Below are 23,012 nucleotides of genomic sequence, written 5' to 3' on the forward strand. Positions count from 1 at the left end.
TAACATTGATAAAGAATGGACAGTGACACTGAGATCAAGAGACTGGCTTGATTGCCCACAGTCAGGTCTCTCACTCAGAATATATGAGTTCAAGAAATCAGTCTCAGTCTAAGAAACAACAGACCTGAATCTGCTTTCTGTATTCTGGTTTTCTCTATCACACTTTAGTATTATGTTAGTGGCCACTCTGTTTATACAAGCTCTCCATCTGATGACAAATCCCATCCATCCATTCAAAAATCTGCACAACTTGACACAGAAACTTTCCATCTTGGACTTTTGTTGCCTGATTTTCACTTGAAAACTCCCACTTAGTAATGTCTACTGCCTCAAGTAAACATATCATTTGCCTCACAGGTCTCCTGCTTGAAAATTCAGCCCGTATATTACTTCACCATTTTCCACGCTACCATACACACAGCTTCCATAAACATGGATATCACACAGGCTAAATAGACCTGTCACTACTTTATACAAACAGTCATGCAGAAACATGGATCTTACATTCCACATTAATGTTAAAGTTTTTTTGACAGTGGCACTTTCTACAGAAACTTCTGATTTCTCAACAGCTTTTCAGAAATCCTGTATCAGTTGACTTTCTAAGTTAGGCAAACTATTACTGCCAAAGCAGAGTCTTGAATGTATCTAATTTCATTCTTCTTTGTCATTCTTCCAAAAGTCATTAATTAAGGACATTATTCTGAAGCACTGGTGCCTGAGTACACCAATGAAAATTCATTTAAATGACTCAGCTTCTCAGAACAAATTTATTTCTTTTTAAACAACGAAGCACTAGGCCTTCATGACTGCAGAAAAGCAAAAGGTTTAGAACAATCTGTTCCAATTTTGTGAGCTACTTCTAAGCTTTGTTTGCTGCCAGTTAATCTGTGGCTTTCCCAATCTGCTGAAAGCGAAGTGTAAGTCAAACTCTTCTGCTTTTTTTATCCTGAGAAGTTCATAAATCACAGCTTTACTGATGGTCCCTGCCACAGTAGCAAACTAACTCACTAGAGCACTAATTGATTCTGATCTTCCTATGGAATACTTACATTTTCAGGAAAAAAAAAAAAGAACAGAAACTTTTAGAGGTGGTGTCATTTCCATGTAAGTAGAAAATATAGCTAGAACAAACCATTAGACAAGCTTTGTAACAACTGCCTCCGTGGCAGGAACATAAGGAAAACAGATTAGGTCCACAAAGCACATCTCTTGTAGCTGTCTGCAGAGTCTAAAGAGAATGGATTGTTTCATTTCCTGGATTCATGGATCCCTAATGAAGTATAATTGTATATCCATGATGGCTTCATGCTAATTGAAGGAGACTACAGAGGAAGCCAGCTTCTGAAAGGGATTTTTTACAATGGGTTGTTAGCATAAGTCTTTTTTCAAGGTAGTTACAGCTATTCTTCTCACCACCTTTTCTACCCTCAGTCTCATCTTTTCAGAGAATAATGAGAACTGAGAATATCTAGCCCATAATATATATTTATAATATAGAAATATTAAACTGTTAATATCTTCTTGCAAACAAGTCATGTTTTTAATTGGATTAAAATTTTTCTTTAGCTTTCCTACACTGGTATAAAGTCAGCCTCGCATTTTGATGCTATAAATTTCTATGTCATATTTCCTATATCATCTCTTTTTTCTTTTCATGCTGAGTCTTAACACAATAACTTAAGGTCCATTTATTATTTCTACTTCTGACTTCTTTTTTCATTCCAGAATTGCTAATTGCAGATACAGAAAATAAAGCCAGGCCTTTTCTGGCTATTTTTCTCTCATCTCCTCAGACAGACTAATTATTCTGAGTTCAAAGTTACACCACAGAAATTTTGGGACTCAAAAGAAGGAGCTGCAAAGCAAAGGTGGTGTACACTCAGTTATTTTCTTTATGACAGTCGCAGGTTAAGATCTCACCCACTCACTCGCTTCACTTACTGTGGCTCAGACACTGAGCAGCATCTTGTTATTCTGTGACAGCTTAATCCATTTTCATTGCATCACCATAACCTCGGGCCCCCCTTTATACTTCTCAGGCAACATGAATTAGCCTGAAAGTGTCTGTATATGGAATTCACAGCTATTCTGAGCTCCCTTTACTTGGCCATAAAGTATAAGGAGACCCTAATATAACCAGAGTCGAGCCTGAGCTCTTCTAACTGCACCCCTTGTTTTTCTCTGTGGAGGAAGAGCTCCAACAGTATTTTGAATAAACACAAATCCCTCCCTCGTCCTTGGCAGAAAGCCAGGCTAGCCACTGTCCTTCCTGTTTTACCTCCCTTTTGCCAAGCCGAACTGAACAGCCTCAGTGAGCCACATTCAGCAGCTTGTGGAAAGGAGAAACTTTAAAAAATCTGAAATTCGATGACTAATTATTTATCACAGAAAATCACAAACACATTTAGAAAAACGCTATATTTAGTAGTTGTTACTAGTTACTGTGCCCAAGTATGAGATAGTATCATCCCTCTAGTCCTGAAAAACAGCTCCCTTCTCCCATCACAGTAAATATTTTCTCATTTACCACTTCCTAGGAGCTAGATCATCAGGAAGCCATTTTAGGATCACAGCAAATGTATAGCGCTACATACCTAAGAAAAAAGTTACATGTTCTTAGATGATATTTTTCATGTCACATATTCCAACGTATGCACATCCATAACTCTTATATACAAACCTCCCATACATCATCCCAATACAGAATAAATGACCATAAGAAAAAATACCCTTACATCCCCCCACTGTGTCTTTGGATTTTTCCCTGGAGTGATTGCCTTTGAATACATAAAAGTACTGAGCACAAAGCATCATCACTCTGGCAACTTCCATAAAAATACATTTGCTTAAGAAACAGTCAGACTCCTTTAAAATCTTTTTTCTTATGCAGCTATGCCAGATGACTGGTTATATTGAAATTCTCCCATGTACATGAAAAAAACCTGTACTTTTTTATACATCATTCTGTTACACCAACTTTTACATTTACTCTTTCAAAAGAATGAAATTTTAGTTGTATGGAAAAAAAATGTGCACACTAGCCATTCTGTTCTTTACAATACCCATTTTAAAAGTATAGCTTGCCTAAGCCTCCCCAATTAACTCTCTAGCAAAGTTCAACTTCACTCCTTTTCAAACACTTTTGAGATTTCCTTATTTTTGTAGAGAATTACAGAGGTGTCTCTGACTGAATTGAATTATGCTCCAAAAGCTTTTGAAAAGAAGTTCAGTCTCTCCAGGCATGCAGAATTCTCTTCCACAGGCTGAAAAAGCTGAAGCAAAGGTTTAATCAGGTTTGATCAAAGGACCTCTCTTCCAGTATCCAGATTTCCTTGCATACAGTAGAACTGGAATAATGAACATTAACATAGTCTGTACCGTGTATACATTTAAAAGGAAAATAACTCTAGGTATTTTTATTGTGTCATAAAATGTGTGTATAATCTATACTTCTAAATTTGCACATACAGTTCAATGTCACTATACATCATAAAATCATCTAATGTTTCTATAAACCAGTACAATTTCAATAAAATGTCACATTTAGGATTTACAATTCAGAGATGTAAAATGGAAAAATAATAAAAGCAGACATCATAACCAACTCAGACAGTAAAAATTAGCACTGGTGTTGAAGGGAAAATAAACACCATAACTGTTTCATTATGGATGGTAATTTGTGCATTTCAATTTGTGTTGATTCAGATGTTTTCAGCATTCCTGGAAAAGCTATTTTACTTAATCAGCTCCTGATTCTACCATTAAGATCCTGACCCTGAAAGCACAGGACCCCACTGAAGTCAACACGGCTCTTCCTGGGCACCGGAGCTCAGCTCTACATCATCAGCTTGATGGGTTAGTACCTCCTCGGCTGCTTAGTCGTACAAAGCAATTCCATTTTCTGTGGGAAAACACTTCTCAGGAGTGTGGTGGCTGGAATTATTACTAAAGAGTAGATTGATTAACAAGGGGAAGTTTTATTTTTAAGGCTCCAGAAATGTCTGGAAAAAAAATTTCTAAAAATTTTCAATTACATTTTTAACTATGCATTCCTTAATACGATCAAAAACATTAACATCTTTAGGTTCAGGGTTTTTATGTTTAAACCACTGATATACCATCAAGCAAAGCTTCCACTGCAATTCTTCTATTTTTCCCACTGAAAGATCACCGTAGCTAAGTCCCAGCTACATTCATCTCTCCTCAGTCCTGCAGTCCTGTCAATTCATATCTATGCCACTGCAACAGTTATTTGCATTGGGGTACTCATTTCCAAAGAGCCCATGCATTTATGTGCTCGGATTCCCTTTCAGAGCAAGATCTCTGTGGTTAGTTATGTGAAATGTCTCCACTTTTAGCTATCCCATTTTAGATCAGCCCGAGCAAAGCAGAGAACCAAAAACTTTATTTTGAGTCACTGTGGACGGTAAGTTTTCAAACAAATTCCAAAATTAGATCCAATGTATTTCAAGGTGTGCCTCCAAACCATAGCTACCAAACTGGTATCCATTCCATTAGCGTGTTATTGACACTATTCTTACGGAGATAAAATATTCTCTGCCTGCCTTTCCAAACCAATGGGAACATAAAACAAGCCTGACAAGCAACTTTGAAGTAAGGCTATAGTATTAGTGTTATGCTGGTCTTGGTTCTACACATAAAGTTGCTTGCTCTAAAAGGAAGCTCTTTTGGCATTTAACATCCCCATCCAAAATAGCAAGAAACTTCAACTACACTTAGGGATTGTAGAATACATCATATTTTTATCTAGCCATACAATGTAAAATTATAGGGCTTACTTACAATCTTGATCTCTTTGTTTCAGCAGAAGCAACTGATTTCACAGTTTTTCAAGCTCTTTCTCACCTGACTAGATCTTAATCATTTAAGTAACACCAACAACTTACTTGTGGTGGGGAAAAAAATTCAAACACTGGAATGAGGTTGTTCCAGCAGTGCTGGAATGCGGCTCAGATGGAGTTTGGGCTGATGACACAGGTCTCAGCAAAGCACTGCTCAAATTTGCTTTTGGCAGTCAGAAGACACAAGAACAAGGGAAAAGAATAAATGCATTGGCAGCTGAAAGCTTATCTACAGCAGGGCTCCAGTAACACTTTTTCTGTGGATGGGTTGTTGGAAGTCTGGGGCCTAAGTGAGTAGTTTTTTCCCACGTGGCTGTTCGTTGTACATTGTCTGATGGCTTAAGCAATAGTTTTTCTTTTTTTTTTTTTTTTTTTAACATTCAGGATGCTTTGTCGGTGATATGCAATAACTTTATCTACTAGGCTTCATCTACTACACTTCCATTAATCACCGAAGGTACCTGAGACTTTTAAAGTAGCCACAGGAGGGTTCTCCCATCTCCTCTTTTTCACAACTGAAAAACATCAAAAATTTTAATGAAAATATTTCCTGAAGGAGAACAATGTGGCCTACCAAATATTCCATAATTCCTATTAATTATTTCTTGCCAAAAACACTGTGCATACAGAGGTGCATGCAAATCAAATATAATCTATCTTCTGTGCAAAAAAAAGAGGAAGAGCGTTATGCTCTTTTATTTTCACTCTTCTGTAAGTAAAACATCTGTTAAAACTGTTTTTGTGTAACTGAAAAATGTTCTAATAGTTAATGTTTTAGGATTAAAATCATCCCTTAATTTGCAGCTTTATGAATATTCTCTTATGGGAATAACACTCTTCCCCTAACTACAACTTAAATACTTAACATGGCTCTGGGTTCCCCTTTCATATACCAGGGTCCTGTTGGTAAACTTTCTCATGGTCCTACTGCATATTTTGTTCAGCTGATAATCAAATCCCAGAAGCTCAAGGCAGTCTGGAAACCTGAAGACAGCTCCCAAATTGAAGAAACTCTAGGTTTAAATAAGTGAAAGACCTTGCCTTACTCAGCGTAATGTTTATCCCAGGTAATGGCAGAATTTTCCACAGTTGCCCATGACTAGGAGCTTACTCAAACACTCTATGAAACCAGAGCAAATGCATCACTGCTTTGGATTCCAAGTTTGGATTTTTATCATTGTTTCAAAAATTATTTTCCAGGGTAGGAAATACTGCCAGCCATAAGAGTCTTTGGGCTGTTTTGTGATGGAGCTGCAGGGAGGGAACTAAACGTGGTATTTCCCTCTGGACAGGGGAGCTCGAGCGGCACATGACTGGTTTGGTCGGGCACCGCACGATCTGAAAGATCATCCGTGAAGAGAAATTGGATGGGAGAATGGGTGGTGTACAGTGAGGTACAGTTTACAGTGAAATGTGGGTGACAGAAGTCACATGAGGAAATGTGTATGGAAGTGCCAGTTACTGCCTCACACTTTTGTTTACAAAAATAATTCACAGATATACTGAGTGTGGGTTGCAGCTATTCTATGAAATTGCTTAACTGCATGGCGTTCCTCCCGCTTGAAATTCAGCGGCGAGGTCTGAGCTGTGGGAAAAGGGCAGGGGCAATGGTGGCCAGGGTAACTTTACAGTTATTCACCTCGTTACATTGGCCCAGGCCCTCCACACACAGATGTGGCATCAGCGTGCAAACTTGCTTTTCAGTGCTATTGAAAATAACCAGAATAAGCTATAGGACAGAAGACAAGACATATAAGCTCACCAGAGCATTAAATCTGTTTAAAGGCACACAGACATGAACTGTTTAGTCCTGGGAAAGCAGAGGCAGTCCTACACAAACATCCTTATCCAGCGCCTGATTGGATTAGTAAGCCTATCTGTTCATCATCTCTTATACTTTATGGTAGGTAAGAATACTGTGCATTATCTTATTATATATCCCCCAAAGTTATTGCGTCAGCTGCATTTATCTACTATTGTATAAGTACATATAGACATATATACATAATACGAGTATAAATTCCTATTTGTCCATAAATTATTAGCAATTCAGATGTATCTGAAATATTTATAGTTACACATAATATTTCATGAAAGCTTTCTGCAACTCAGAAATTCTTAACTACTGAATGCAACTAATTTTTGCATTTGATTCAGTTTGCATTGCAGCTGACTTTGCTAGTGATTCCTTAAATTAACATTAAATATTAAACTTTCCGGATTTTTTAAAGATTCTGTTCTGGATCTTATAGTCATGATACTTAATTTTGTTTGCTATTAAATTAGCATGAGAGGCTTAATAATTTCAACTATATTGTCCTCTGATACATAAAAAAATAAGTCCTTTTTAATGGAAATGGTAGATTATGAATCATGAAAAGGTTTGGGCTTGCCAGAGCTATATCCAGCTCCTATTCAGCTCATACACATAACTTGCTCCTGCAACACCAGGTGAGATATTTTCTGCATGCTTGCCTGTTTCCTTGCAAACATTTGTATGTGGCAAAAGTGTTGCAATGTTAATATGCTTTTTCTTTTTAGTAAAGCTCCTTTCTGGCAAATGGGCCTAAGAATTCCTTTAGATTTTTAAGTGGTCCTCCCCTCACATATTTTCCAGTTAATATTAGAAATTATATATGACATTAAGCTATGTGAGATTTATTAACTCTTTTTTTCAGCTGAAACCTGAGTAAGGAAGCGACAGTCGTTGGAACTGCAAAAAGCAGAGTGCAGTGACGACCACTGGACACAAAAAGCAGTCACGTATATTATAGGCTTGCAAGAACATAAAGTCCATCTAAAGGCAGGTGGGGATGAGATGTCTAGCTCTGGGAAGGCAGAGGCGGATATCCTCAAAGATATCCTCATCCAAAGCTAACTCAGTTACCACATGTTTCTCTTTATCTGCTACTATTGTTTATAAAAATACTATGTGTTCTTGTATCTTTATCATTGGATATGTACAATAAAGGTGTTTTATATGTGTTTAAATATATAAAATTTGGGTAAATATCCAGTAAAGATGCTGTAGCTTACTTGAGCCTAGATCTTGATCCTGTTGGTAGGATCTCTTTACTGTTAACAGTAGTTTAGCTATATAGAGAATAATGAGGAAAAATAAAACTTACGATGATTATCGTTACTGATCATAGTGATAGGATATTGGTCCAGAATATGAATGTTTGTGTTTATTTTAATCCAAGAGATCCTGGTATATTTGAGGTAAACCACAGAACATATTTTAATGGCAGGGAAGGTGAGGAAAGTTTTGACATTAGCTCTGCAAGGCAAAAGCCCATCAGGCAGTCATGACAATACACATATTTCTATTTTCTGACTTGCTACATTTGCTGAAGAAGGAAGTTTTCAAAAGAAGCTAGACATCTAAATCCAGTGAAGTTAGATGCTCAGTTCCCTTAGACTCTGGAAAATTCTACCCACAAGCATAAATATTTTAATACAAGCATACTGACTTTATATTACGAAAATCAGATGATAAGTTGAATCTTCACTGATAGTAGCTAGTATAATTTTTCTTCTCTTTCTACAGATGATCAGTTCTCCTGATTATTCTTTAAAAAAGTTAAAACTGAACATTCATAGATTTAGTAAGACTTGTCATGACCATAGAAAGCAATCAATGAAGCAGGGGAATGAGCTGCTTACAAATGCATCCAAAAGATCAGGAAACAAAGATTTCATTTGAAAAAAACAATCCCTGCTTTTCATTTTTGAGCAAAAAAAAAAAAAAAAAAAAAAAAATCAGTGTGGCTGAACTGTCAGGCTTTAATTGTTCGAAAAGTCTAACGACAAAGGGAGAGAAGTGCCAGAAATTCACATGATTTATTATCTTCCTACACTTCAATTTCTAGCAAATGTACAATCCCAGAGGGATTCTCAACCACTTCCTGACAGCCCTCAGCAGTGAATTAATACACAAGGTAAAAGAAAATTTAATGTAGAGTATCAGAACTGATTAATGGAAGTCATGTCAGCTGTCAGTCCTCTGCAAACTAATTAGGCAAAGCACTCAGGAAATCTTGGTGCTGCATATTAAACTTACCAGAAACTTAAGTGGGATCATAAAAATAACAGTAGGTGATAAAAAAAAAAAAAATCCTTGGAAAATGTTCCTTTGATGTTTAATATGTATTTATTTGACCAACTGTCGGATTTGTGTAAAGAAGATAGATATTAGTCCTCCCAAAATTTGTTCTAATGATTTCTGTTTGAGTTTTCTAATCATTGGCATAAATTTTACTTCAAGCTCTTTGCTTGTTTGTACAATGGATTACTAAAATATTGCTGAAGTAATAAAGCCCAAACAATTCATCCAGAGTGTTAGAATTCTTGTCAGCATGGAACTATTTTACCAGAATACTGAACACTGAATTACTCTGTCTTGAAAGATCCCTCCCTAAAAGCATGTTCAAAATCAAACTCTGTAGCCACAGCCACCACCACCATGCTGGAGGTGTCATGTGACAGGACATAATATGCAAGGGAAAATCTTGTAGTTGCTACATACAGGACAATCCAGAACATCTTCCTGGTCTGGATGACCCAGGAACCCAAGGAACATCTAGGTCTGAAGCTGCCTGCTTTTGCCATTGCCTGTCCTATAAAGCAGCACAGAATATTCTGCATCATCAAAGCCTTAGGTCACAACCCAGGACCTTCATGAATGTTATTCTGTGAAAAAAGTTGGGAAAACAGTCCAGCCCTTTCATTTACTGGACAGACCGAGCTATTACACCAGTACTGAGTACTTCCAGAGAGTAACATCCCCTCTAGTACAGAACAATATCAGCTGTGAAATTTTCTGTAGAGAGAGCATGTCCATGTGGAAATGTCAGAAGTTAGTGCTCACTGCAGTCCCACAGCTGTGAGCAGAACTGACATGCCTACCACATCCATGCTGTTTTGTTTTGGTATGTACATTCTGCATATAATCCTACAGGGAGCCCCTGCTGCAGCACTGGAGACCAAAACCCAAGCCCATGGTATCCAGGCAACCTGTACCCTTTTTTATACCATGTTTCTCAGAGGAAAATGGTTGAAGCTCATGGGCATATTGAGCTAGTGAAGCAGGCAGTCACAGGCCACTGGCCTGACTCTGAAAATGTTTCTTTGTCTGCTTAATAATTGCACTGCCTGGGGTTGGGTCAGTTCAGACCTTAAATAGCTGAATCTGTAAGTTTCCTAATGTCGTCCACTCCTACGCAGAGCTATTCCCAGGATTTCTCGTAGCAGCTTCATCAGCCCATTTCCAGTCCTCGTTCATCAGTCAGGTTCCAGAGGAGACAATGCTGCAGGCATGTAAGAAACTGCACATGACCCTGCTATACTTAGGCACAGCGAGGGACTTCATTTCGCACAGAAGTTTCACCACAAACACCCTTCTCACCCTGTTTCTTGCACGGTATGCCAAGTTCCATTTCTGCTTAAACATCCCTTGAATTGGTACCTTGTAGTACATATCTAGAGAGCACAAAAGCTATAAACATAGAGAAAAGGACTCAATGAATGAGAAGATTTTCTTGTAGCTGGTTTTGACACACCCTTTCTCCATCCCCAGATCTTAGTCCCTTGCACGTCCTTTTTCTCCTTCTTAAAGAGACCACTAGAGCACCTCTCAAAGCTAATGTTTGCAAATTCTTCTGTTCCAGGACACCTTAGACTCAAAATCACTGGGGATGCCACACTGGAGTGAAAGAGAGGCTCGTGTAACAAGTTTGCCCTTCTGGGTTTTCCAAGCACATTTCTCCAGTGGAAGGGGCAAGACAAAGCTATCACATTCAAAGAGAGGGATCTCGTGGACATGTCCCTTCTGCCTGTAGATATTTCAGTCCATTGTGAGAGTCCGAGGATGACTGATTAAGTGTTTGCTGTGTTTAGTATCCACATGTCTGAAAAAAGAGCTGGAGAAGTGTCGCCCTTTAATAGTCTTTTCTTTGGCCATGGTCTCTGTAACTGAAGGGAGGAAAGTCCCAGATGGTAAGGTTTGGGGCAAGTGCCATAATTAAGTCTGAGGCATCTAATGATGTTATGTTCTTGGAAAGTAACAGATTCAAATTCACCCATACACACCCAAGTTAAGGAACAACATCCAAGCCAGCCAGTGCCATATCCATGAGTGCTGGCATGCTCTATACCAGTATTAAAATGTGCCAGGCTGATAGGGGCAGGTGCTTTACTTCATCTGCCTTGTAGGTGAAGAGATAGGTCCTGCATGAGCAGTGGAGAAAGGTGGTAACTGAGATGTCATGGTGCCACAGCCCCAACTTTAAACCCTCTTCTGTTTCTCTGTTTGTGCTCCCCCAGCTGTTCCCTGGGAGAAGAGGAGCTGGTAGATAATTGTCCCTGATTTAGGACTGCAGAGGGGGGCATGCATGATAGAGGTAAGCTTGGTATGGCTGGATAGTTAGAAGCAGTTAGGGGCTTCAGAAGTCTAGGCATGGCCAAGGCATCTCACAGGTCATAAAATGTGGACGTGACCAGAGTACGCTGAGGTCACCCGCAGCCCCCAGTGATCAAATGACTTAACAGGTGCCAAAAAAACCTTCAAGAGCTTAGATCTACAGTAAACTTAATTAATTCCCTTAAACTTTTTTTCTAATGCCTCACATGTTTGTGGCAACAAATGTAAAACTGTAGCCAAAATGCACTCTAAAAAAAAAAGCTACCTAGCATAGTCACAAACACGTCAGCTTGAAATAATTAACTGAAACAGCAGAGTAGCTATTAGTTATATTTTTCCATCTGCCAATGGATTATTCTTCATTAATATTAAATATAAAAATGTCTTGGAGTTACAGGCAAGCCCTGCCCTCTCGCCCCAGTTGTCGTATTTTGCCTGCACCACTTGACCCCTTTATAGCTCTCCTTGGCTGTCCTTCAGAGCAAAAGTGACAGAGAGAAACAGCACAGCCACCAGGGGCTATGGCCTGTTCAGACTCCTTTCCTATTTTACAGTTGATTGACATTAAGTTTCCTGGAGAAGAATCTGAGATCAATGCTCAGAAGAGAGTCCCACAAATCACGTCTGCAGAGGTAACTTGGCAACCATAGAGAGGCTGTTTCTGACCGCAGGCATCCTGGTGAAGCTCCATCCTGCTAAGCCGTGAGGGCCAAACTTCAGCCTGCAGCTGTCAGCATGCAAAAACTCAGCACAACACCTTCCTTAAACTCAGTGAAAGGTTCATATTCCCTTTGTATAAGGGAAGCTGCTGTCACCATAACAGTTCCTTGGTCATGCCCACTGATGGCCCAGGGTGCAGGACAACAGATGTGTGACCACCATGTTCTTGCGCCTTGGGCCTGGGGATGGCCACGACAACTGGTTAAAATGGTAGCAGCTTTTAAACCGTTCTAATTTCCAAGAGCAAAACTGAAGTCCCACCCTAAATATTCTGCCAGACTTGTACTTGCACGTTCAGGCATGTTATATTCTTCATCCAGCACGTCAGATGCTGTCAGAGGGATTATGTCGGTGAAGCTGCGCAAACACATCACACTAGGATGAACGCACCCAGGCGATCCTTATTAGGCAATTGCCAGTGGATGAATATTTCACACAGAATAATCATTGTATTTCTAATCCCCAGCCCAGTAGTCTAGGGAAAACTCACAAAATACCTTCCAAAAATGAGCATGGGAGGTAAAATTCACAACTCTACTGGAAACAAAAAAGAGGGACTCCACAGAGCTATCAGTTATACAGTATATTATAAAGCCCCTCCCTCCAGTAAAGCAAGTGACAGTCTGTTAACTGTGTTCCTCCCTCTCCTTCAAAGGTATGAGTATCTTTCCATTTTCTCCCTCTACCCTTTCTTTCCAGGATGGTCTACCTGCTACATACCTAACTAAACTCCAAACAGGTGTTCCCAAAACATGTTTCATTTTCAAATCTTCTGCCTTTATTCGAGACCTGAAGTGTGCCCAAGTGTTTGTCTAATTTTGCAGATGATAAAAGAAATTAGCCTCTACTGACAAACCCTGCCCAGTGTCCACCATCCATCCTATTAATAATATTTTAGCTTCCCTTCAATTAAATGTAGGAGTCTATACAGGCTGGAAAGCAACAGTAAAAGGCCCAGTAGACTTCTATCACTGTAAAGCCATTGCAATAGCAAAATGGACTACATAGACTGTTCCTTTGACAACAGGGTAGGAAGGGGCATTCACAGTCACAAATATTTTCTGAAGTAATATAGTCATGAGCTCTGCAGGCATTTAATTGCCTAACAGGCTGCATCCTTGTAATTACTTTACCTTGATAACAGGCTGTTAACTTAAAGCAATATATCAAAGAACTCACTATCAATTTTTTTCCTCTGTTGCATTGGTGGAAAAATTTCCACACTGACTATTTTGAAGGAAGATTGGATTTTTGACTAAATATTTTTTTCCAAAAAAAGGGGGTGGAGAGGTGACTGCTTTCCTTGCAAAATGTCAGTTTCCAAAAAAAACATCTTCGAAGCTTTCCAGGTAAAAACTTTTCAAGCAAGAAGCAACAAAATTCAGCCTGTGGAGTGGTCCTTCTTTTTTATAAACATCTGAAATTCCTTTGGGCAAAACACTCCAAGCGTATCGATTTCTGATCGCGTCCATTTTGTGAGCTTGTACCACACTGTGAAGGAATACCTAACAAGTTGTGTAATTTTAAGATATCCTTGCAAGCCAGTGAAAGGGCATAAATACCTTTTACACAGCTGACCTGCAAAAAATGAGTATGTTACAGAACTGCGGACGCATTTGGCAGCATGAATCTCAGTCAATATAAAAAGCTCGAGAGTGCCTAATAAGCTGTATGAGAACAAGACTTGAGGGGACATGTTAACTAGCAATATCAGCTATGACTCTGCGGCCGGGGTTGACAGAGACAAGTCTGTGGTTGGTGCCCAGCTGACTGCTACCCTGCTGGCTGCTGCAGCCATCTCTTCATGGGGGTTTGGAGCCAGGGGTCAGCATGTAAGGTAATAATTAGAGATAGCTGCAGCGCTTTCACGGCTAACACCCAGCACCCCTCTCTTCCCTTCCTATATATAGGGAGAACGTCTGGCAGCCCCAGGGCCTGCTGGCCTGAATCTTTTGCCTCTCCTGAGCTTAATAGGCACTTCATTCCACCCTTGACAGTAAGAGACCTCCAGCAGAGTTTTAATTTTATCATCTGCCTATTTGCCACTTAGGAGGTTTAACCCTCCCGCATCTCCTAATGCAGCTGACTAAACCAGACCGCAGCAATCACAGCACTAAGCAAAATGTGTATTTTCAAGCAGGATCTGTAAAATACTTCTTTTTTTTTTCTGTTTTCTTTTTTGCTCAAAAAAAACAGTGAGATTGCAGGTCTCTGAAATTAAGTAAAGGCACAGAATATAGGTGTTGAATGAATGCCAAATGAGGTCTGAAATACTCTCAGCTACTTTGGATTTTGCTAAGCATTGGCTCCAGCAAAACTGATGAGTTGGATAGGACAGCCTGCGAAGCAGGAAATGAAATGGAATTTCAATTAATTTTATTTCATCATCTGCAGCAGATGGTCATGTGCTTTGCTGTAGGGATTCATGCAAAGATGTTTAAAAGGCACGTACTATTACCTTTCAGCTCATCACAGCAGTCCACTGTTCACAATGGCAGCTAAAGGTGCTAATATGTGCCTAAATAAAAAGATCAAAACAGCCAAAAGAACGTAGTAACTAAATCATTCTCTCTTGATTAGTGAGATGTCACTACCAGCCCAGCATTTTATCTCAACTCATCTCAGTCTTATTTTAACTCCTTTTCTCTTAGTTACCAGACAACAGGAGTGTATTTCTTTCAGAAACTTTTTATGCAACTACAAAAATATCCATAAAGAACAACAGAGACAGGATTCTTGCTCAGAGATCACCTAACAAAAGTTATAGTACTATGCTATTAGTGGAAATAGGAGCAGAATTTGATTCCAGAGATGACCCTATTCATTAGGTACCGGTATAGCCACCAAAACATAGCACATCTATAATACACAGTATTATGATATCTAAAATTACATATTAAAGCACATATAAATGTGTTCCAGGGTAAATAAACTTGGAGCATCTGTAAATTTCTTTTATATTCTCTGAAGGGGTATTTTAATATCTTACATCGAGCTCTGAAACAAGCTAAATTTTTTGACCTAAAGCAAACCAGAAATATCATCTTTTGCTTTCAGTTCCTTTCCTACTTTAAAACCATTTACAGCAAACTCTTCTATCTGATCTGCCTCGAACAACTCAACACTGCTGGGAGTTCAGCATATTCGGGAAGAACAGAATGTCAGTCAAAATTGGCTACGCGGGCCTCAAAGGAGGATTCTGACCAGAAACAGTAATTACAAAGTTTTGCTAGCTGGTTATTTTTACTGCTACTCAGTGTGTTACAGAAGATCAGGTCAGAGAAGACAGCTCGGGTCATTTAGTCTAGCCTCTGCACTTTACTGAGCTTTTCCCTACCTCATTCTCACTAATGCCTTGTTACCCTGCATCAGTAGTGGCCCTGGCGGTGCTGCAGTCATTCCCATTATCAATTATAATTCTTCCTTAATGCACCGCTTTAATGCCGGGCTGCAGGGAGGGGGACACTCACAGCCTTTACCATACCTACTACCCTGCGAGTCCCATGCAGGGGCAGGCTGCAAAGGAGACAGTTGTCTGCTGTGGAGCTCTGTGGTTTGATCCTGCCACCCCCAGGGAGGCAATGCCCAGCCCCTTTTGCCATCTGCCACCTTCTCAGGAGTTCAGTTTCCTGCTCATGCATACACTCTTCCCTCCTATTCTCACCAAGCTTTATGGTAGAAAAGACACAAAAAAAGAACACTGTGTATTTTTTTAAATAAACTGAACACTTATATTTCTGATACAATGACTAATATGAAAATAGTATGAAAAATATGAAGAATTCATAATAATATGGAATAGTGTAAAAGTTCTATTGGCCCTCAACTAGAACAAAATTATGGTTTGATGATAGCTAATGATTGTTCTTTAATGCTAAAGAGGTCTGGAAGGGTCCTCCAGAGGTCATCTAGTGCATGTCCCTGCCAAAGCAAGATTAGCAATGCCTAATATTTCTAACTCATGTTTGCATGGAAGGATGTGGTGGTCAGTCTCTTCTTAATACTAAGTAATTTGAACAGGCCCATTGCTGAACTAGGCTTATTATTAGAAACTATTTCCTCATGTATAGACAGAATCACCCTTGCTACAATTTAAAACTCCATCTCTCTTCTTCATACTACATAAATACTTCTACATACCCTTCTTCAGACATGGGGACAATTCTTTCCTTTTTTCTTTGCAGCTTCCTTTGCATAGCTGAAGAGTGTTATCATGCCCCCATCTCTTCTCAGCCTTCTCCAGTCTCCCCTCACAGGCCATGTTTTCTGTTCTTATTGGTCTGTCCCAGATTTGGGGGCATTTGTCCACATCGAGTCACATCAGTTGGTTTTTTTCAGGCCATTTATCCAATCTGCTAGTTATTCTGAATTCTAAATCCTGCCGATCAAAGTCCAACTCCTTCCAGTTTACCATCTATACATGAAATAAATGTACTCTTTAATAGCATCATCAATGAAAACTGTGACTGGCACCAGAAAATCCATTTAGAAATCCATTTAGATCATTTGAAATTTTTTGCCATTTTTCTGGTATTTGTTTTGTGAGCACAGTTCTCCATTCCTTTTTTTTCATATCACAAGAATTCCCTGCAGACAGATTTTGCCTAAGCTTTTATAGGAGAAAACGAGCTATGACAAAGAGCCAAACAGGTTACTGAAGTCAGTTTAGTTCTCTATCTGAAAAGCCTTCTTTGGCTTCTTTGTAGAAAAAAATTCAGTTGGCATGACATGATTTTTTTCCCAAAATATCTGTTCAGGCTGTTATTTGTCATTTAGTTGTTTTCCAAGCATTCTGATTATTTCTTCTATAACCATTCTAGACATTAAAGTTAATCTGACTGGTCTGTAATTTCCTTTTTCTTTTTACCATGTTTAAAAACAGGTAATATGTTTGCCCTTTCTGGAACGTCATCCTTTCTGAATAAGTTTACAGAAAATTGTTAATGGATCTGACGCTGTTTCAGTCTGTTCCTGAAGTACTCTTGAAAAAGTTTTAAGTCCAGTAAAGACACTAACGTATCTAAATATTTGGCTTTATTCTTTTGCCAGTCTGCTATTCTGGGCTCCTTGTCCCTGATGTAAATGATATTAACCATCTGATCAATGCACACTTGTAGTGAGGGCCTAAACAAGCTTTATGTTTAAAACTCTTTCCACCTTTTTAGCATGCTCTCCTGCCAGCTTTTTTTTTTTATCCTTTTGAGTAATTTCTTTTCTTGGTTTTCCCAGTACTATTAGTGTACTCCTAAAATGTTTCCATGTTACATTTTGCCCCCCTTGCTAGATATGTCTCAGTTGGTGCCCTCCCAGGGCTGTGGATACAAAGTCTTCTCATCCCCAGTCAGCTCAACTTGCCGGGCAGGTCAGCATTTCGCTCAGGTCCAGCAAGCATTCATGATTTAGTGAAGTCATTTTCTTATCTTTCCTTTGCACAGACATTGTACACACCTTTTCCTTTCAGAGGCTTTCCTGAAAACTTTGTTCCTTGACCTTCTTCCTGTAGAATGGCTGACTTTTTTTTTTTTAATCTGTGCATTGCCTTTATTCTGCTCTCCTTCCTTCCAAAAAAATCATGCACTTCACCTTTACATTCCCTGGAATTCATAATCAAGAATAAGTAGTTTTTAACTACTTTTTTTTTTAACTTCCTGTATCAAGAAATTGCCTCCAGCACACTGCAATAGTTTTTTATACAGTTTGGCTACATCCATGACTCAGCAAATAAGCTTCTGGTGCTTGTACAGCCTGTGATCTCATTACATATTTCCTTGGAGCGAAGAACGGCCTTCTAGCTGGTGGCTGGAGGTCCTCCTAGGTCCCAGGAAAGCCTGTCTGATGGTATGCATCACATGACACCATTGCAAGGACTTGTGCAGTATAAGAAATTACTCTGCTCCAGGATACTCCAGGTTTTCCCCGGGAGTATCTACTGTGCCATCTCAGAGCTGCCTGCTTCAAATAATTTACAGCAAACTTGGCCTCTCACCCAGTCTGGAAGCCTCTCCTGCCCAGCAGTGTGGAAGCAACATCCATTTCTCATGCTCTCCTTCACCAGGAGATGTGAAACTCTTATTGTTGGATGAAGGTTCATTGTAGAGAAAAAAGCACCCTCTGCTTTACCTATGTAAACTGATCATCACAGGTGACCCTTGCAAAGGGCTGTCTTTCCTCCTCTCATTGCCAGCAGAGGCTTTCCATGGGTGTGTGTTCAGGCCTGTGTCTCCTCTTCCTCTCCATATTCTCAGTGTCAGACCAATATACTTTTCTCTTTTTTATCAGGCCAGACTTCTTGAACTGGCTGTACCCCTGTATATAAATATTGCAGTCATGTGAGTCATTCCCTAGAGCCTGTGTTGTGCCAATTTAGTAATGATTTTGATTATGTGCTGAGATTTCTATTCTTGCTCTTCCTAGAGACACATATTAGACACATGCATCAATCAGTAAAGCTGTCTGTTAATTCTTACAACAATTTAGCTTTTCTATATTTATTACCTTTTGCATTGTCCTTGCCTAGATAGTATACTTCTGTTCCATGCACTCATTGGTCTGTTTGAGCCCTCTAAATGTCCCTGAATAAGAAAACTATATTGTTAATTGATAAGAGTTATATTTTAAATTGAAGAATGCAGTTAGCATATATTTTAAAGATATGCCCCAATAGTTTTAATATTTGCTATAAATAACAGTGCACAGACTCATATAGAAATATCAGAGAATTTTGCTTATGCAACATGAATGGCTGCACATTTACTTTAGTACAGCAGTCCTTCCAAATGTTAAATTCAGTTTCTTGATCAAGAAGAAAAAATACACCTTTGAGAGACCAAGGGGGAAGGGAAGATGATGCTCAGTTTGTTCTATTTCTCGATGACTTTCAAAGTGCTAGAGCAACTTACACCAGTTCAGTTTCTCTTCCTGGATTGCTGTTGTCTTCTTTGTATCCAATTTCCAGCTAGTCAGACATAAGTGGTTTAGGCATAAGATATACCTTAGGCAGCATTCTTTTTGGTCTCCACTAGTGCCTGAATAATGTTGCAGGATAGGACCCTCTTATAATTGCATTTTACTTCTTTTTATTCAATTTTTGCAAGAAAAGGCTCTTGATAAAGGCAGTTTCTCCACACGTTTTGTCTTTAGATTTTAGCTGTGAGATTTTCATTTGAAATGAACCCGTATTCTATAAAGGAAAGTTCTGTAAGTTGTAGCTACAGATGATACGCGGCAAATGGCAGTAAATGTACAGAATACCTAGGGCCAAATTCTGCTGTCAGTTCTTTCCAATTTCTTTGTATCAGTACACTGAAAAAAGATTTACAACCTCAGGACATGTATCAAAAAAGGGTTACTAAAATGTCAAATTGAAAAAGCTAAACAAAAAGATGAAGCAGGGTTTGATGTTTCTGAAATGGTATCTAAAGCATTATTGAAGTCATTAAAGTCATTGGGGTTGTAAGGGTGCTACTGAGGGAAGTGCAAGTTAATAGTAATGTATTGCATAGACTGCTCTGCCAACGTTTCTTACACGAAAATGTATATTCAAGTTATGTTTACTTATGTGTCTTCTACACAGATTCTTATTGAACCTTATAAGAAGTCTTCTGCTTCAAACTAACAACCTCATCCTGCTCTTCTAACTCTTTGTCTTAATAAATCATGCAATTTATAATAACTCATATTTTCATAAAGCAGAAGAATGATCTTCTTAGCTGATTCTCCACAGGGATTATTTATCCAGCTTTCTTTTCCAGGTCTGGAAATAATATAGACAGTAAACTTTTTTCCATTTCTCTTCCACTGAAAAGAAAGTTACTTTTTAATCAAGTGACACTGATCACAGAGAAGTCCTTTTAAAGAATGTTTGTTATTTTTTTAAAGAATGTTTGTTATTTATTCAATTTTCTCATGCGGCACACATATAAGGTATTAATTGTGTTACTTTATACTGACGAATCCCTTTTAGGAGTTCTCTAATCTGCACAGTCATTAAGTATCATAGGATGTACCTCAACAAAAATCTAACACTAGGAAAAAAGTACATGTGGTAAATCCTATTATAGCTAGAAAGATGGGTTACCTTCCCCTGTTTATTTTTTTAATCATCCTTTGGCAGGGACAACAAATTTTCATTTTTTTTTCTTGATTTTCATTTTTACTTTTACCACTTGAAAAGTGTGAAGGGTGAACATCAGGGTTATCAGGACTTGGCTGAACGTCAAGTCCTGCACCTGGATCAGAACAACCTCATGCCCAGTACAGGCTGGGGGCCAACCTGCTGGAAAGCAGCTTTGTCCTGGTGGACAACAATTTGACCACGAGCCAGCAATGTGCCCTTAAGGCAAAGATGGACAAAAGCCTCCTGGGCCGCACCAGGAGCAGCATTGCCAGCAGCGCGAGGGAGGGGATCCTGCCCCTCTCCTCACCACTGGGGAGGCCACAGCTGCAGTGCTGGGCCCAGGGCTGGGCTCCCCAGGGCAGAAGAGACATGGACCTACTGAAGCCAGTTCAGCAAAGGGCCACAAAGAAGCTGAAGGGACTGGAGCATCTCTCTTTGTATGAGAGACTGAGAGCTGGGGCTGTTCAGCCTGAAAAGAAGGCTCTGGGGGATCTTATCAAGGTGTATAAATATCTGAGGGGGGCCAGGGTAAAGAAGGCGGAAGCAGACTCTTCTCAGTGAGTCCAGGGAAGGGACAAGAGGCAACAGGCACAAACTGAAATACAGAAAATTCCTTTTAGACATAAGAAAAGAACTCTTTTACTGTGAGGGTGATCAAACCTGGAACAGGTTGAAACCTTGGAACAGGTTGTCCAGAGAGATTGTGGAGGCTGCATCCTTGGAAATATTTAAAACCTGACCGGACACAGCCCTGAGCAACCTGCTCTAGTGGATGTTACTTTGAGCAGGTGGCTTGGATCAGACAGTCTCCATAGGTGCCTACAAAACTCAGCTTCTCCACAATTCTGTAAATCCCTCATTTAGTTGCCTACAAATCTAACATGAATTACTAGAATAGAATCTCATTCTGTATCACTAATTTCAAGAAAAACAAAGCAATCAGATCCTGTTTCCTTACTTAAAGAACATATTCAGCAGATTTTTCAACTGTCTACCTTACTCAAAGTCAGGTTCATTTTTATTAGAAAACAAAGTCTCCAATATTGATGTCTTCTGTTCCATTACTGCTGCTATAAAAAAAACAACAACAACAGAGCACTTGAAAAAGAATTATGAACTTGTGGCATGAATCAAATACAGGTTATTAGAATGTCAAATCAGAGCAGCTTAACAGACAGATGAAGTGGGTTTGATGTTTCCAAGGCACCATCTCGAATGTTGTTCACTGAAATGAAAAGCAACATGCAAAAAAAGATGGAGAGGCTTCGAAGTTCACCTCATGCTAATTAATGGCAATTTTACACTTTTTTTTTTAATGCTGGCATATTACCTCAACCAATGGACAAAATTACTGTCTCTTGGAAGGGCGGGAAAATGAATTCTTTGTGGTGTCATCCAAAAGTAAGAAATTCCAAGCCTGGCTTCAATAGAAAGCGACACTTAATTGGGCAGCTTCTGTTCTAAGGAACCCAAGAGAATAAAATATAACATGAGACATACAGCTGAAACTCAAACAGGATGAAATTCACTTTGTTGACACATCATGAGGGGTCCAGGTCTTTGGCACTGAATATAATCCTCATTTTCTAGTTTTGCAGTTATCTTCTATCAAAGTGTGCTGTCTTACAAACGAATTCTTAGTTTTTGGCATATGTTCCTGGAAACACCACTTACTCTAGATAGGTAAACAGCAAATATTGTGTAATTTTCATTTCAGTACTTTTTGTTGTTTCTTTGGCTCATATAAAATTTAATCTTAGTGTTACTAAACTTTACTGTTCTGTAGAGGACCAGTTCTCTACATGTGGTTTTGTCTCGACATTGCTGCTGCTGCTGCAAAGCCGCTGCTGCCAAGGCGCGTGGGGCAGTGCCGCGCCGACGCCCCCGGGAGCTGTCCGCGAGGTAAACAACCTCGTGCATCTGCACGAGGTAAAAAGGGTGCGAAAAGGGCAGAAGGTCATCTCTAGGGCACAAACTGCACGTACTCATTTGCCATCTGCGCATGAGCAGGAGACCCCCAGATGCCCCAGCCCGTTTCTGGAAGGTTCCGAGAGGGCGGACTGCGCATGACAGCTAATCTGCATGGGAAGCGAGGAAGCACCTCCCAGAGGCGGGGCAAGAACCTATAAAAACTGCAGACTGTGTGAATAGGAGGGGGGCTTGCTTGCGACGACTGAGGAACTGGAGCGGAGTCAGCGGAACCAGACGGGAGCTTCCCGCTGCTGCCCCCTCCGCCACAGAGACTCCCAAGAGAAGAGGACCAACGGGACGCCGCTGGATCCACGGGTGGTGATACCTATCTTTCTCTCTCTCTCTGTCTTCTCCTTTTCCTCTTTTTTCCCTAAACGTGTGACGCGGGACGTGTCTAGTTAGTTGATTCCTTAATAAATCTTAAAATTGGTTGGCTGGTGTCGTTTCACCTTAATTCAGTCCAAGGGCATCACGAACTTGGTCGTTTGGCCCCAAGGGGAGGGAGGTCGTCCTGAACAACTCCCTTCGGGCCGCGACACTGTTCCTAACTGTGTTTTTAGCTAGTTTTCAAAAGTAGCCTTTATTCATCATGTACATACGATCACATATGATAGCTTGCCTATAGCTTAACTTACCATACAGATAAAGCTTTTATATGGAAATATCTGATCTAGAAACCTTCACAAAAGTTGCCTCTGTAAAAATTAAATTAGCTAAAACTTTGGTATAATAATCAGTAACTGTTTTTTAGAATGATTTTTTTGAGAAGAAATTAATGGAAAATGAAATGCATGCATGAATAGTAGATATAGATGACTTTAGAAATAACTTGTCTTGCAGAAGAAATCACTGGGACTGTTAGAGTAGAAATTACTATTTATATGCAGTACCATAGAATCAGGAGGAAAAAAGCAGGCTT

General features: G+C 39.5%; 1 long non-coding RNA gene across 2 annotated transcripts in view; it reads right to left on the reverse strand.

Moving 5' to 3' along the window:
- LOC112993784 (uncharacterized) overlaps nucleotides 1-23,012 on the reverse strand; it is a 46,332-nt gene that overhangs the window by 11,945 nt on the left and 11,375 nt on the right. The gene's annotated exons all lie outside the window — the stretch shown is intronic.

This window comes from Dromaius novaehollandiae, chromosome 1 (assembly GCF_036370855.1).
Source record: "Dromaius novaehollandiae isolate bDroNov1 chromosome 1, bDroNov1.hap1, whole genome shotgun sequence".
NCBI lineage: Eukaryota > Metazoa > Chordata > Aves > Casuariiformes > Dromaiidae > Dromaius > Dromaius novaehollandiae.